Source organism: Panthera tigris, chromosome F3 (genome assembly GCF_018350195.1).
Source record: "Panthera tigris isolate Pti1 chromosome F3, P.tigris_Pti1_mat1.1, whole genome shotgun sequence".
Lineage (NCBI taxonomy): Eukaryota > Metazoa > Chordata > Mammalia > Carnivora > Felidae > Panthera > Panthera tigris.
In genome coordinates this window covers 16481226-16495445 of record NC_056678.1, presented here as the reverse complement: position 1 = coordinate 16495445, position 14220 = coordinate 16481226, and the positions used below count along the sequence as shown (strand labels likewise).

Below are 14220 nucleotides of genomic sequence, written 5' to 3'. Positions count from 1 at the left end.
TCATATGACAAACAGTGTAAATACAGTGTAATTCTGCTTTCTGGATAGATCTGTACACCACAGAAACTCAACAATGTCTATCACTTCCAGAAGTTCAAATATTCACACTGCTAATTTAACTGAACCTGTGTGCTACATAACAAACACAGTACTCAGCATTAGGGTTATAGGAGTGACTAAGGCAGACAAGTTGCCTGCTCTCCTGGAGCTTACATCTAGTAAGAAATCAAGCAAGTAAGCAAATGTAATTCCAAATCACTCTAAAGGCTATGAAGAAGATAAAATATGTTATTGTAACAATGACTAGCTACAAAAAGCATAGGGACAACTTTAAGTAAGGTGGTAGGAAAGAACTCAGGGAAATATCTGAGCTGAAATGTAAAAGACAAAAGAGAACGGTGTATTAATCTGCTCAGTGACCAAAGGGGTAATGTGATAGAGGGGTAGAACAAGTAAACTGGGGCTAAAGAACACAGGACTCTCTAAGTCTGCTGATGCATGCCTTAAAATTGCCCAGAATTGTTCTTTTTCTCGTTCCAATTAAGTTATTCTGTTCTCTGCCCCACATAAATATGGCTGCAATATCTCATTTTGCCTTTAGGTGACACTAACACCATTATTCTTGGCAAAAAAAAAGAAAAAAAAAAAAAGATTTACTCTCAGCTTCCAGTTACACTTTAATAATTACTTCCATCTTCATTGAAACTCAAAATTCCCAGTAACTTTAAAATAAAGAGTAACTATTCTAGGATAGTGTAATTAGCTAGCCATCATTTCATTCTGTTGGACATGTGAATATCCTTCCTTTTAAATGTTAAATCCTTCAAGCACATTTTTCTGTCCTCTAAAGATTTTTCATTTTGCAAGTAAATGTTTCTGAAAACAGTATGTGTTAGAGGCCACGTCTTTGCCCTTCCAGGCTGTCCCAAGAATCTTTGATTACCAAGACGCTACACATTCCAGATATTCTTTCTGTGGCCAATCCTTCTTCAAGCCCAAGCTGCCACTCCTCAACTTAACATCTAAATGCTGGAAATTCCCCAAGTTCAAGTTCTGAACTTGTGACTCCTTGCCACACACATCTCTCTAAGCAGTATCTCTCATTGCCATGTATTTAAATGCCATCTATACCTAATAGTCTCCCAAATTTCTCTCCCAACCCAAATGTCCTCTAAATTCTTCATTTGGAATCCAACTTTTTTTTTTTTTTTTGAGAGAGAGAGAGAGAGAGAGAGAGAGAGAGAGAGAGAATAAGCAAGGAAGGGGCAGAGAGAGAGAGAAACAGAATCTGAAGCAGATTCCAGGCTCTGAGCTGTCAGCACAGAGCCGGACGTGGGGCTTGAACTCACAAACTGTGAGATCATGACCTGAGCCAAAGTCAGATGCTTAACCGACTGACCCACCCAAGCGCCCCCCAACTTTCTACTTTATATTTCCATGTGGAATTCTTATCAATAACTTAAATGTGACCCAAATGTAATTCCTAACATCTCCTCCAAATTTCTCATTCAGATTTCCCATTTCAGTTAATAACACCACTTTCTACCAAGTTGCTCAAATAAGTAATTTGGATATCATTCTTAATTCATCTCTACTTCTTCATTCCTCCCATAAGCATGTCATGTTAGCCCCACTTCCAAAATAAATCCCACATCTATCCCATTTCTTCATGGACATTTTTATCAACCTAATCCAGGCAATGTTCTCATCTACTAAAAAAGTCTCCTAACCCAAGTCCTACTTCCAGTCCTCTCTTCCCCTAATCTATTCTTCACAGAGATGCCAAAGAAATCTTTCAGAAAATAAATTAGATTACATTAGAACTCTACTCTAAAATGTTTTCACTGAGGCGCCTAGGTGGCCCAGTCAGTTAAGCCTGGTTTCCACTCAGGTCATGATCTCTCGGTCTCATGGGTTCCAGCCTCACATTGGGCTCTGCACTGGCAGCACAGAGCCTGCTTGGGATTCTCTCCCTCCCTCTCTCTCTGCCCCTCCCCCACTCACGCTGTCTCTAACCCTCTCACAAAATGAATAAACTTAAAAAAAAATTTTTTTACTCTTTTCACTAAAATTCAAATAAAATCCAAATTATGCCAGGACTTACAAAGCCCAACACACCTTTCCTTCTGTCACTTTACCATTACAGCTCTTTAATTACCGAAAGTTCTTTTACACTATAGGGTCTTAGCTCTTGCCTCCTTTCATATGGCTGACTCCTAAGGTATCAGCTTTCATTCATCCATTCAACAAATATTTAATGAGTCTCTACGATGCACTAGAAACAATCATGGGACCTGGAGACTAAATGATAAGACCAATTTAGTTCCAGTCTTCCTAGAGCTAACATTCTTATGGAAGAAAGAAATAACATAGAAAAAAATAAATCAAGATCACGTACTGGAATATATACTATGAAAGGTAATGAGAAGACAGGAGGCAATATGGACCCAGTTGACGTTTGGGCTTAATAAGAGTGAGTAAGCCATGGAAAGACCTAGGGGAAAAGAACTTCAAGTAGAAGAAACAACAAATACAAAAAGCCCAGATATGAGAAAAGGCTTATGAGAAAGGAGGCCATAATAGCTAGATCACAGTGAGCATGGGTGAGAGCAGGATAAGATGAGATATAGAAAAGAAGGCGGGGAAGCCTGAGGCCACCCCCCTGATGCTAAGGCTATCTAAATAAACCCAAATTCCAACTCTTTCATTTACCTGAGAATATCATATGCCTAGTGTAGCAGCTAGTACATAGTAGATATTCAATAAATGCGTCAAACAATTTGTTGTTAAAAGCACCAATCAGGCTAAAGTTCTCACAAAAAACAAATGCAGAGCCAAGATTCAAACCAGGTATTCAGACTTCAAAGAACATGCTCTGAACCACTACATTATACTGTCTCTTGAAGTTTCCTCACCTATTCCTAGAGACTGAGGGTTGGTATCTGTCACTACATAACAATGAACCTTCTCCACACCTCTCCTCTCTCCATCAAAAGTTATGTCTTCTCCCAAGACATTCTTCTTTGGGGCATCTGGGTGGCTCACTCAGTTGAGTGTCCGACTCTCGATTTCAGTCAGCTTAGGTCATGATCCCAGGGTGGTGGGATCTGGCCCCGTGCTGGGCTCCCTGGTGAGCATGGAGCCTGCTTGAGATTCTCTACCTCTGCCCCTTTACCCTACTAACACGCACACGTGCGCTCTCTCTCTCAAAAAAAAAAAAGAAAAGAAAGAAAAAATTTCTTTTTGTGTAAGTGATAAATATCTACCCTGGCCATTAACTCTAAATCAGCATGCTAAGGGCCCCTGGGTGGCTCAGTGAGCTAAGCAGCTGACTTCGGCTCTGATCATGATCTCACAGTCTGCAAGTTCAAACCCCGTGTCAGGCTCTGTGCTGACAGATCAGAACCTGGAGCCTGCTTTGGATTCTGTGTCTCCTTCTCTCTCTGCCCCTCCCCCACTAATGCTCGCGCTCTCTCTCTCCCTCTCTCTCAAAAATAAAACATTTTAAAAAATTTTTTAATAAATAAATAAATCAGCATGTTAATGAATACTAATGGCTATACAATTCAAATAAGATGTCCATTTTTAAGAGGTTTTCTTTAGCCCAAGAAAATGTTAGATATTCTGCCAGGCTAACAAGAAAACTATTAGTTTACCAAAAGTAATTTTGTGATCTCTTCAAAACAGCCCAGAATTTCTCATGTTCCGCAGAATTAAGTCAGCTCTCATTACAAGCATAAAACCCTGCCTCCAAGGGCCTTAAGAATACTTTTAGAAGTTTGCCCAATGCTACTTTATTTGGTTGAACATTTCCATTTCTTTGAACCTCAATGCAGATGTTTACTAAATTTGCACACTTGCACACAAATACAAAAATCTGAGAATGCAAAGCCAACACTTTAAAATATTTCAGGAGCACCTGGATGGCTCAGTGGGTTAAGTGTCCAACTTCAGCTCAGGTCATAACCTCACAGTTCTTGAGTTCAAGCCTGGCATCAGGCTCTGTGCTGACAACTCAGAGCCTGAAGCCTGCTTCGGATTCTGTGTCACCCTCTCTGCCCCACAAAATATTATAAAATTATATTCAACAATATGTAAAAAGAATTACACCCAAGGTAAGACTGACAACATTCAAAAATTAATCAATGTAATAAAACATATCAAAATAAGCTAAAGAAAAATCATGATCATGTCAGTTACACACAAAATGCATTTGACAAAATCCAACACTCATTCATGATCAAAATAAAAACTCTCAGCAACCTAGCGATTGATGAAACTTCCTCAACTTGACTAAGAGTATCTACAAAAAACCTACAGCTAACATACTTAATTATGAAACTGGGCACTTTCCCCTTAAGACTTGGAACAACACAAGGATGCCCTCTCTCACGACTCTGATTCAACACCATAAGAAACAAAAGTATAGAGATCATAAAGGAAGAATGAAACAGTCTCTATTCACAGATTACATAATTATCTATGTAGAAAATCCCAAAGAATCTACAAGAACAAAAACAACTTCCTACAACAAATAAGTACAGGAAGGTCACAGGATACAAGGTAAACAAATGTCGATTTCTTCCCTACATACAATGAACAATTGGAACTGAAGTTTTAAAAAAGCAGTACCATTTACCATATCACAAAAAGATGAAATACTTAGGTATAAACTTAACAAGATACATATAAGATCTATAAGTAATAAATCTATAAAACACTTATGAAAGAAATTTAAAAGATCTAAATAAATTAAGAGATACTCAATGTTCATGGATTAGAAGCTCAATATTGTCAACATGTCAATTTTTCCCTACCTGCTAAGACTGAATGATCAACTGAGCACTCAACTACAAGTTGTTAGGGGACATGCAGGGACCATGTCTATCTTTATTTTACTCACCAACACATCCCCAGCACAGTGCCAGTACAGATAACATGGGCTCAAAAAATATCTGCTTAATAAACAAGTCAATTATCTTGGATGTAGCAGAATGGACTCCCGCATCAGATAGGAAGTTGGACTGAATGAATTCTAAAGTCACTTAATCTTAAGATTCTCATTCCATGTGATGTGCTGAAGAATTCCATTTCACAAGTCAATTCAAAACATAATTTATTAAATCTACTACTATGAAGCAATATGCTAATATGCTAATGTTACTTTCTCTTTATGGCAATCTACTATTATTTCTTCCAGTCAAAAGAAAGAGCAGCTGGAAAACTTGCAGGGGTCTTTTAAATAATATGGAGCTCACTGTTCTATGAACTCAAGACTAATACATCCATTTCAACTCAGCATGTAAAACAGAACAGTGCACAAAAGCAAAATGACTTTTAAAGGCATTTGGTTAAAAGGCTACCCTATTATAATCCAAAAGTTAGACTGTAAAATCTGACCAAAAAAAATACTGGGAACTACAGTGTTGGCATACACATTTTTATTCTTTAGGCATTTTAAAGGTACAAGAGAATAAGGGACAGGAAACTTATCAGTCCTACAGAAAATCTGATGTGTGTTTTTTCTATTCATCCCCTTTTTCCCTTCTCAAAGGAGTTCAATAAATATTTTTGATTGACTGAATCACTTAAACACACGCTTATCCCCACACCGATAGCAATTCTACCAATTCTACCCAGTGAAATGGCTTTTAATTCTCACTTTAAGTCCACATCATTTTTGTGAAATGAGCAATATATTTTAAATTAACACCTCACTTGGATGCCTAAAACTACAATTTTCACATATACACTAGAAACAGTGTAGCAACATTTAGCAGAGTCTAACTGGAAGCTATCTTCTTCCCAAAATAACTGAACACATTCAAAAGTATAAAATCGTGGTGCACATGGTCCAATTTCTTTTTGTGCCAAATGTGGTTAGCCAGCTTCTTGCTTTTAGATTATGTGTTTGCACCTATTCATTTTCAAGTAGCTCTTGAACTAAAATAGAACCCTGAATATATGAGTGTGAGTCAAAATTGGACAAGATAAGCTGCAAGTTCTATTAGGCATGAGAATTCAAATGACTATAGTAGGCCTGTTACAACACTGGAAACACAAAATAGTCTTAATTTACAATAAGAAAACAGAATAATCTGGAACAACATTTACCAACTATAATTATTCTGTGCTTTAAAAAAAACCATCCAGTCTTGAGGGGAAAAAAAAAAAAAACTACCATAGTTCCTATTTACTAAACAGTCCATCCATTATTCCAGTTCTCAGGCAAGAGCCACACCAACATGAATAGATGTATGCAAGTATACTCCTGCACAAAGGGGCACAAAAGGGCCTTAGTAATTCACATTACTTTAGTGGATACCTTTTTTTTTTTTTTTTTTTTTTTTTTTTTTTGTCCAGCAATAATCTCAAGACCTTTTTTTCTGAAAATAAGCCTTCCCTCTGTTCAAATCTCATGTTTTTTATAGAAACCTCAACACCATGGCCAAACAGTTCCAAAGATGGGCACTGAATCCAAACTACTTAGACCAATTAACCCAATTCCTAAGATTTTTGGACTGGTGACCAAAGACTTCATCATGACAGTTGTCTGTCTTAGAGCAGAAATTTTTTAGATAAACTAAGAATTGTTGGTAGCCATGTTTTCCCCCATATGAAGAAGGTCAATATGCAATGAAAGAGATAAGTATATCCTAAAGCCAGACAAGCAGGAGAGTCTTAGTCGAGTCCCTACCATTTTGTTTGAGACAATCCTGAGGTATAGCTCTATCTGTTCCAAACCTCAGTCTTGGTAAATCCACTATTCCTTTAATTCTATGAAATATCCCTTTCAATAAATTCTTTTTCCATCAGTTAGTTTAATAATTTTTTTTAAATATTTATTCATTTTTGAGAGACAGAGTGTGAATCGGGGAGTGGCAGAGAGAGGGGAAGACACAGAATCTGAAGCAGGCTCCAGGCTCTGAGCGGTCAGCACAGAGCCTGACACAGGACTCAAACTCACAAACCAAGAGATCTAGACCTGAGCTGAAGTCGGACGCTTAACCAACTGAGCCACCCAGGCACCCCTGCATAAGTTAAATTTTTTTTGTTTACTTATTTTTGAGAGAGACAGAGCATAAGTCAAAGAAGGGCAGAGAGAGAAGGAGACACAGAATCCAAAGCAGGCTCCAGGCTCCGAGATGTCAGCACAGAGCCCGACACGGGGCTTGAACTCACAAACTGTGAGATCATGACCTGAGCCGAAGTCAGAAACTTCACCAACTGAGCCACCCAGGTGCCCCATAAGTTAGTTTAAGTTGAGTTTCTGTGACATGAAACCTAATAAGTCCTAATATAATTATATGCAAACAAAAAGACATAAAAGATATATTTTAATAAGTTTCATATAGTAAATATAAGGACAAAAATCTAGGTGAATGAAGAAGATAGTATATAAAAAGTTGACAATTCCCCAGATAAACAGTATACTTGATCTGATGAAAGAAAAAAAGGGGAGAAATGACTTACTTGAAATAATTACCAGAGGAAAAGAAGAATACAAGTGGTACTTACAAAGGATGGTTTAAAAGGCAATAGAGGGGCACCTGGGTGGCTCAGTCAATTGGGCATCTGACTCCTGATTTTGACTCAGGTCATGATCTCACAGTTTCGTGGGCTCGAGCCCCACATCGGGCTCTGTGCTGGCGGCACACAGCCTGCTTGGGATTCTCTCTCTTCCTCTGTCTCTGCCCTCCCCTGACTGTGCTCTCTCTCTCTCAAAATAAACAAACTTTAAAAAAAAATTTTTTTTAATTAAAAAAAAAAAAAAAAAAAGGAAGAAGATGTTGATGATGATAGTGGACCAAGAAGCCAAAAGACTCAAAATGCAACTTGTGAAAAAGACCCGAATCCAATACACAGAAAGAGGTAGAGTCTCCCTCCAGACCCACACAACCATGAGTTAAAAACCTAAATATTTGTTTTGTAAGCCAGCAAACATTTCAGCATTGTTATGTAGCATTGCCACAGCAATGGTTGACTAATTCATTGACCTGTTTTTAAATGCCTTCACTTAAAGGGGTGTCTGGCTGGCTTAGTTGGAAGAGTGCAAGCCGGGGAAGGACAGAGAGAGAAGGAGACAGAATCCGAAGCAGGCTCAAGGCTCTGAGCCCTCAGCACAGAGCCCAATGTGGGGCCTGAACCCACAAACCACTGGATCATGACCTGAGCCAAAGTCGGATGCCCAACCAACTGAGCCACCCAGGTACCCCCTTAAAAAATGTTTTTTTTAAGTTTATTTATTTTAAGAGACAGAGAGAGCAGAGGAGGGGCAGATAGAGGGAGACATGGAATCTGAAGCAGGATCCAGGTGTTGAGCTGTCAGCACAGAGCCCAACATGGGACTTGAACTCACAGCCCATGAGATCTTGACCTGCCCTGAAGTCGGATGCTTAACCAACTGAACCATCGGGCACCCAATTTTTTTTTTAAGTTTATTTATTTATTTTTGAGAAGGAGAGAGAGAGAGAGAGAGAGAGAGAGAGAGAGAGAACACAAATATGAGTGGGGGAGGGGTAGAGAGAGAGGGAAAAGTTAAGAATCCCAAGAAGGCTCTGCACAGTCAGTGCAGAGCCCGGCACAGGGCTCAAACTCACGAACCATGAGATCATGACCTGAGCTGAAACACCAAGAGTCAGATGCTTAACCGACTGAGCCACCCAGGTGCCCCTAAATGAAAAATATTTTGAAAATATACTCAAAAATTTTAATGGCATTTGACTTTATATTTTTCTCTTGGCTTTTCTGCCATTATTATATATGCCATCTATTCAAGAGTAAGGTTGATAAAATTATATAGTCACTTACTTCCTGGAAAACCAAGGTCTGTACAATTCAGAGTCCCATAAACTTGGCTTAAGACTAATAATCAGTTTTGTGCCCAGCAGATACAGGCATATGGTCAAGGGGGGAAAAAAAATCATCACAAGACAGAAGAGTTCATCACTAAAGTATCCACTGTATACTTATATCCCCCCTTGATATAATAAAACCGAAGTTTTGTGATATGTGGGTCACCATCTAACACTTGGTATCTTGTATGATACTGCATAAAGCACATATCACAGTTCTTTCAGGCCCAATGTACCCATGAGAAAAGGCATCTCACTTCTATGAACACACTTGTTTTCTTTATCTGAAAATAAGGTATTGGACTAGTTAATCTCCAAGATCTCTAAGCTCTAGCTTCTACACATCATTTATCTTCTGAATATTTGAAGAACAAATATTTCTTTAAAAAGCTACAGCACAGAGAAATTAAATAATCTAACAAGTTACAGAGCCTGAAACAAAACGTAGAAATCCTCAACTGAGAAATCTATTTACTAGCATATTACCTTTCCAAAGACTGGTAATTATTACACTATTACAAACATTTGATTCCAATCAATTGTCTCTTCTGCTCTCACATAACACAGTCTATCAAAGTATACCAAAATATAACACCAAGCAGAATTAAGAGGAAAAAGAAGTGAATTCTTGTTTACTGTGTTTCGCCACAATAACTGGCACTAACAGAGGAAATGCTAATTACCAATTTGTTGGGTATAGCAGAGAGAATCAAGGTAGCAACCAAAACTTCGTGAACTTGGCAACCAGACCTGGTTCCTACAGTTAAGAGAAAGACTAAGAGATTTGATCCACACAAGATCAGCAGTGAAGGACACCTCAGTCATTGCACCAACACAACTAAAGAAAAGAAGTCAAGTGATATTTTTTAATTGTTTTTCTTTTCCTATCAAGTCTACAGACAAAGATCTGATCTCTGTCTTTGAAGCACAGAGCCCTCTGGGTTTAGTATAACACTGAATGTTTCTGAGATATGCCTGACTTAACACCTTTTAACCCTCAGAAGAAATTTAAATACATAAAACCCAAATGCTTCTTGGCATACAGTGTGAACATTTGTATGTTTTACGCATTTATCTCTGTCTAGTTCTGCAAGAATTAGTGAGCCACATAAAAGAATTAGAGTTCTTGAAAATCCCTCAAGTTAACTAGGTTTCAAGAAGAGGCATTTTCTTCCTTGATTTGGTAAATTTATAACAAAGAAGAGGTACTATACTTCAGACTACTTTCTAATCTTTTCAGTAAAATGATTCAATGGGGTGCTTATGAGGAAAGTTAAGTAGTATGAAAAAAAGTTTTGAAATCCTAAAAAAAGGACTTCCAAATTGTGTTGCACAAATAAAACAAACACAAAGGCACAGAATAATCTGAAGAAGTTTAATATTTAGGAAATATTTTGACATGTACCTAACATTTCGTAAGAGTTTCTATTATATAACGTCATGCATCTACAAAAGCAAAAGGGAAGCGGGTCCTTGCTAAATTGAAACTATAAACTATAAACTAAGTCCCTGTTCATTGGAAAAATAATTCAAAGTAAAAACTGTTCTAGTACTAGATTTTTCTACTTTACAAATTTGCACTCTCACGAGGCAAACAAAACCCGAAGATACTTTATATAGTTAGAAGAACAAGTTATTCAATGACTCCATAACCATTTCTATTGACTATCCCACCTACTAGCAGATGTTTTTAAATGTGTTCTGAGGTTTTAAATAGGCAAGGTGTGATAAAAAAAATAAGTCCTCAGAAATCCAGTATCTGACAGTTTCTCATGTTGTTGAATGTGCATGTTGATGTCCATCTTGGTAGTTGTCATGCCTTTGAATCTTGGATCACAAGCCACAGTACACTTGCTGCACACTGAGGGCAGAGACAGGAATATTAGAGCCCCAGGTTCTAATGCCACTCCATTAACTAGATTCTTCCAGTTAATTTTTTAACAAGCATTCACTGTTGTTGCTGATGTTCAACACATTATTTGGCAAGCATAGTTACATAGTAGTCTCCTCCAAATGGATATCTAAGAGACATTTCAAATTCAACATACTCAGAAACCATACTTCCAACCTTGCCCCTAACCCACCTATCCTCACTCCACACCACCCTCCTGCAGATTTTCTCATCTCAGTTGATGGCAACTCCACCCTTCTAGTTACTCTGGACAAAATTATCAGTCATGCTACTCCTCTTGTTCTCTTTTTCTCCTTCCTCAAACTAACTCTCTCTCTCTCCACTCCCTCACCTTACATCTACAACATCTGAAAATTACTTTGGTTCTACCTCCAAATTACATCCAGAAATCATCCATTTCTCACCACTACCACTGCCACCACCAAGCCCCAGCCCCACCTACTATCATCTCTTACCTATATTATTCTAAAAGCCTTCAAAACTACTCTCTCTGCTTCTTTACTTGCTCCCCTATGGTCAATTTTCAAAAGCAACCAGAATGATCCTTCTAATTTAGTTCTTTCCAGTCCCCTGATCAAAACAACTCTCCAATGGCTCCCCCATCTTATTCATAATAAAAGCCAAGTGACCTTCAATATCTGCACTATAAAGTCACCCCTCCTCACCACTTCCCCCACCCCATCTTACCTTATCTTTGTGACTTATCTCCTACAGTTCTCCCCCTTTTAGTCTCAATTCCATCTAAAACAAGCTCCTTGCTTTCTCTTAAACCACTTGACATGCTTGCTCTGGCTGTTGCAAAACAGAACACTCTTCAACCAGATATCTAACATGTTTACTTCCCTGTTCACATCTTTACTCAAATTTCATCCTCTTGAAAGACCTGCCCTGATTGTCTTATCTCATACTGCTTCCCCACCACCAATTTCCAACCCCCATTTATCCTGATCTGCTTACTCTTTCTTTCCCAGAACACTTATTTTCTAACATACAATCTGATTTACTTTTGTATTATATTTACTGTTTACTGTCTGTTTCTCCAACTAGGATGTAGCATCTTCAAAGGCAAGGATATTTGTTTTATTCACCTAGAAGAATGTCTGGCATATAGCAGACAGTAAAATATTTGCAGAATAAATGAATTAGATTACCCAAGGTGAGTAAATTCAAAGTTCCTAAAACCCAAAGAGCCATCTAATACCCCACAGCCTCATCAGAACTTTCCCTCTAAAGGATGATAACAGCATTGACAGTTTCTTTCGCTGGGCAAATAACCAGCATACACTTGTCATTATATAGAATTTCCACAGGTTTAAGATATAATGAGGTAACTTTTTTTAAGTTTATTTATTTATTTTAAGGGTATGTGGGTGGCTCGGTCAGTTAAGCACCCGACTTCAGCTCAGGTCACAATCTCAGAGTTCGTGAGTTCGAGCTTCCCATCAGGCTCACTGCTGTCAACACGGAGTCCATTTTGTATCCTCTGTCCCGCCCCCGCTCACACTCCCTCTCTCAAAAATAAATTAACCTTAAAAAGAAAAAAAAAAAAAGATTATTTATTTTGGAAGAGAGAGCGCACACAAAATGCACATGAGTTGGGGAAGAACAGAGAGAGAGAATTCCAAGCAGGCTCCACACTGTCAGTTCAGAGCCAGATGTGGATGAGGCTCCATCTCACCAACCAAGAGAGCTTGATGTGAGCCAAAATCAAGAGTCAGATGCTTAACCAAGTGAGTCACCCAAGTGCCCCTGAGGTAACTTTTAAAAGAAAACAGTAGGGGCACCTGGGTGGCTCAATCAGGTAGGCATCCAACTTCAGTTAGGCCTCCAACTTCAGCTCAGGTCATCATCTCGCAGTCCCTGAGTTCAAGCCCCAGGACAGGCTCTATGCTGACAGTTCAGAGCCTGGAGCCTGCTTCAGAGGCTCACTCTCGCTCTCGCTGTGTGTCTCTCTCTATCTCTCTCTCAAAAATAAACATTAAAAATATATATTTAAAAAATAAAAAATAAATAAGACAGTAAACTAAAATATTAGAGACCTCCACACCAAATTTCCCATTTATGCAAGGAAAATGAGAACAGTGACAAATCAAGGATATTAAGAAATGATTGTTAATATTTCTGAGTATGAAAATGGTGGTATAGTTATGAAAGAATCCTTGTCTTCTGGAAACGCATAGTGAATATTTACAAATTAAATAACATGATGTCTGAGATTTGTTTCATAAAATCTGGGTGGGCCCAGAGGAAACTAGATTGGTCATCATTTGATAACTGCTAAAGTTGATAAGAGGTTACAGGATTATATATTATATCATTCGCCCTAATTTTTTATGCTTGAAATTTGTATTTTATATGCTTAAAATGTGCCAAAATAGAAGAAAAAAATAAATAGTATGGAAAGTTTAAAAAAAAACCCACAAAAACAAAGCCTATATTTCCTTTAGCATCTAGCACGTGACACCCAAATATATGATGAAAAAAATAAAGTACATGTCAAAATTAAAGAACAGTTCCTAGAAACTTCCATAATGACAACAGCAAATTAAAACAAAAGAAAATGACCAAAGTGAGGCCCTCCTTCAGTGTCAAGGAAAAATGGCCTGCAATGTGATAGCACAGTGATCTCAGATTTGAATGACTGGAACAGAAAGGGGACCACCTCAAAAAGCTTTTCATCTTTCAACAAGATAAAAGGCACCATACTTTATTCTACAAAGGTCATTCATATAAATGCAAAATATAATCAAAAGGGACAAGAAAATGTGGCTGAAATTTTATGTACCAAATAACACTGAAACATAATTAGAAGGAATAGTAATAAAATATAAAGAACCAATTTGACTAGAAAACAAATACAGCAGGAAACAAACACTATCTCAATCCCAGAAAAGGTCAAGTAAATAAAAAAATTTTTAAGGCATAGAAAACTCAAATCTTAGAAATGCTAAGGTAGTATAAACTAGATATACAAAACTTGAATCCTTCAAAACATAATTTCTATCACCTCTAGAACCAGTTTCAACAATCTCCCCAGCTAATTAAGTCTGCTCTAGTCCAATGATATTAGCCTATGGGGTTATACAATTAAAACAATTTTTTTAGAGCCACCCATCTAGCTTGTGTACAGATAAATGTTTGGGTTTCTTTAAATTCACATTCAAGTAGAGATAAAAATCTAATGGACTAAAAGTACAAAAAGGCATAAAATTTCCCATCAGGAAAAGAAGCTGTTATTTATGCCAGCTTATCCTGCTAATGTGCCAAAGAGTAAGATGTGATATATGTGCTTCACATTCTAGGAATACCAGATTTTTAGCTACCACCTACATAAGAGCTTATATAAAAACATCTCGAGTACCTATTTTAGTTTGATTTTTCTCTTGCCTCTACTCTTATTTGCCACAAAATCTCAAATTCTTAATAAAAACAAACTGAAATAGGTACCAGAGA

The 14220-nt window shown here is 37.7% G+C and overlaps 1 protein-coding gene across 5 annotated transcripts in view; it reads right to left on the bottom strand.

The window, feature by feature from the left end:
• Positions 1 to 14220, bottom strand: part of RABGAP1L (RAB GTPase activating protein 1 like) — a 759437-nt gene that overhangs the window by 694935 nt on the left and 50282 nt on the right. The gene's annotated exons all lie outside the window — the stretch shown is intronic.